Source organism: Salvelinus sp. IW2-2015, linkage group LG20, assembly GCF_002910315.2.
Source record: "Salvelinus sp. IW2-2015 linkage group LG20, ASM291031v2, whole genome shotgun sequence".
NCBI lineage: Eukaryota > Metazoa > Chordata > Actinopteri > Salmoniformes > Salmonidae > Salvelinus > Salvelinus sp. IW2-2015.
In genome coordinates this window covers 66,480,177-66,483,455 of record NC_036860.1, presented here as the reverse complement: position 1 = coordinate 66,483,455, position 3,279 = coordinate 66,480,177, and the positions used below count along the sequence as shown (strand labels likewise).

Here is a 3,279-nt window from a genome sequence, read left to right as displayed (position 1 = left end):
GAAAGGCTTTTTCCTGGAAGAGGATGGGAAGACCTGCACCAAGGGGGAGAGAGGTGAGGGGGAGATTTTTTTGGCCGACATTTTTTCTGGTTATTCCATTCCAGGCCCTCTCAGAGTAGGAATGCTATTCTAGGATCAGGTCCCTCTGCCCATATAAAATGATTAATTATGATCTAAAAGGGGAACTGATCCTAAACCAGCACTCCTACTCTGAGATGCTTTCTGAACAACAGACCCTGAAGGCACATCTGACAGTGATTTAATTTTTTTATTTTAACCTTTATTTAACTAGGCAAGTCAGTTAAGAACAAATTATTATTTACAATGACGGGCCTACACCGACCAAACCGGACAACGCTGGGCCAATTGTGCGGCCGCCTATGACTCCCAATCACGGCCGGTAGTCATAGAGTGTAACAGATCTCTTCTGTGAATGACTGGACCAAAGCGCAGCGTGAGACGGTGTTCATGATTATTTTATTAAAATCAGAACACTAGAACAAAAAATAACAAGAGGAAAACGAAACAGTTCTGTAAGGAAATGAACAATACAGAAAACACTACCCACAAAACACAGGTGGGAAAGGCTACCTAAGTATGGTTCTCAATCAGAGACAACGATAGACAGCTGCCTTGATTGAGAACCACACCGGCCAAAACACACAGAAATGAAAAACATAGAACACAAAACATAGAATGCCCACCCCAACTCGACGCCCTGACCAAACCAAAATAGAGACAAAAAAGGATCTCTAAGGTCAGGCGTGACATAGAGCCTGGATTCGAACCAGGGAGGCTGTCCTGTAGTGACACCTCTAGCACTGAGATATAGAGCCTTAGACCGCTGTGCCACTCAGGAGAGGACTCTAGGCTACATCCAAATGACACCCTGGCCCTACTATAGTGCACTACTTAGGCACAGAGCCCTATGGAACCTTATTCCCTATATAGTGCACTACTTTAGACCAGAGCCCTATGGAACCAATTCCCTATATAGTGCACTACTTAAGCCAGACGCCTATGGAACTTATTCCCTATATAGTGCGCTACTTAGACCAGAGCCTATGGAACCTTATTCCCTATATAGTGCACTACTTTTACTAGGGCCCAGAAGTACACTACACAATCAAAACTCATTTATTGGTCACATGCTGCTGAATATAACAGGTGTAAACTTTTGCAGTTTAATTCTTATGGCTATATACAGGATTTTGGGTACTGAGTCAATGGTGTGGGGGTGCCAGGTAGTTGATGTGATTGAGGTAATACAGTTGGTGGTAGGGGTAAAACTGACTGGGCAATCAGGATGTGTGGTGTGTGTGTGTGTCTGTGTAGTGTCTGTGTCTGTGTAGTGTGTGTGTGTTGTGTGTGTGCAGTGTAGTGTGTGTGGATAGGAGTCTAGTGAGTGTGTCAGTGTAGTGTGTGTGTAGTGTGTGTGTCTGTGTAGTGTGTGTGTGTGTGTGTCTGTGTAGTTGTGTTGTCTGTGAGTGTGTCGTGTAGTGTGTGAGATAGGGTCTAGTGAGTGTGTCAGTGTAGTGGGTGTGTTGTGATGTGTCGTGTAGTGTGTGTGTGTGTGTGTGGTCTGTGTAGTGTGTGTGTCAGTGTCAGTGAGTGTGTCAGTGTTGTTGTGTGTGGATAGGGTCTAGTGAGTGTGTCAGTGTAGTGTGTGTGTGTAGTGTGTGTGTCTGGTGTAGTGGGTGTGTGTGTTTGTCTGTGTAGTGTGTGTGTCAGTGTCAGTGAGTGTGTCAGTGAGTGTGTGTGGATAGGTCTAGTGAGTGTGTCAGTGTAGTGTGTGTGTAGTGTGTGTGTCTGTGTAGTGTGTGTGTGTGTGTGGTGTCTGTGTATGTGGTGTGTCAGTGACTGTGTCAGTGTAGTGTGTGTGATAGGTCAGTAGAGTCGTGGGCTGATTGTGTGTGTCAGTGTAGTTGTGTCGTGTAGTGTGTGTGTGTGTGTGTGTGTGGCTGTGTGTGTGTGGTGTGTGTGTGTGTGTTGTGTTGTGTGTGGTGTGTCTGTGTAGTGTGTGTGTCAGTTCAGTGAGTGTGTCAATGGTATGTGTGTGGATAGGTCTAGTGAGTGTGTGTGATAGGGTCTGAAAGTGAGTGTGTGGATAGGGTCTAGTGAGTGTGTTGTAGGGATAGGGTATAGGGTCTAGTGAGTGTGTGTGGATAGGGTCTAGTGTAGTGTGTGTGGATAGGGTCTAGTGAGTGTGCATAGAGCCAGTGCAAAACAACTAAGATAAATAAATAATAAAAGGGGTCAATGTAAATTGTCCGGGTTGCGATTGGATGGCTTGGGGGTAGGGTATAGGGAATAGGGTGCCATTGGATGGCTTGGGGGTAGGGTATAGGGAATAGGGTGCCATTGGATGGCTTGGGGGTAGGGTATAGGGAATAGGGTGCCATTTGGGACGTAGTAGTCTACAGACACCTGGCATCCATTATAGATCACATGATCCTATTTCAGAAGGAGTCTCTCTCCCAACGCTAGCTGCTCCCTTCACTCCTGTTCTATTTTAATTTGCCTGATGCACCTCAAACAAACAGCAGAAAAAGAGGAGCTGCTGCAGGTTTTTTTTAGGAGGTTAGTAAAGGAAGCGATCAGGGGTTGGACATTTGCTACTTTCTCTGGTTCCTGTGAGCTTATCTAACATTAAACTCACACTGTGTGTCTTACTGAGAACAGTTAGGTACGCGCACACACACACACACATACACACACACACACACGTTTAGCTGTGAAGTTCATCCACAACCCGCCTTGCTGCAGTAAAATACATCTAGTCTTCACTTCGCCAAAACATAAAGAAAAACTCTCAAAGCAAAGCTGTCTTCATCTGGTTTTGGGAATAGCTTGCCTTGCACCCCAGGGTTGTGCAAGTACCCCATCATCATTAAAGTGTTGTTTTTTATGTTCCCTTGAAAAGAGTGTGCAGTTAACCTGGGAGGGAGGGAGGGAGGGGGCTGGTGGGAAAACCCAACAACCTTGATGTGTGAGCTTGATTAAAGGTATTCTGTGGGTCTTTGCTGAATAATAATCATAGCCATGCCTTTCACCTGTGCTGCGATCCACTGAGATCTATCAGCAACATTATATTGTGGGGAGCCTTAGCAAGGTGTGTGGTCTTTACACCACAGCCCCCCTACTCCCCTGTCTACCTACTCCCCCGTCTACCTGCTCTGCTCCCCGTCTACCTACTCCCCCGTCTACCTGCTCTGCTCCCCGTCTACCTACTCCCCCGTCTACCTGCTATACTCCCTGTCTACCTACTCCCTTTCTACC

The 3,279-nt window shown here is 46.2% G+C and overlaps 1 long non-coding RNA gene across 1 annotated transcript in view; it reads left to right on the top strand.

The window, feature by feature from the left end:
• Nucleotides 1–3,279, top strand: part of LOC111980230 (uncharacterized) — a 14,998-nt gene continuing 11,719 nt past the window's right edge. The window contains exon 1 of the long non-coding RNA XR_002879419.1: nucleotides 1–53. This is a non-coding gene — a long non-coding RNA (uncharacterized lncRNA). The remainder of the gene's footprint in view (nucleotides 54–3,279) is intronic.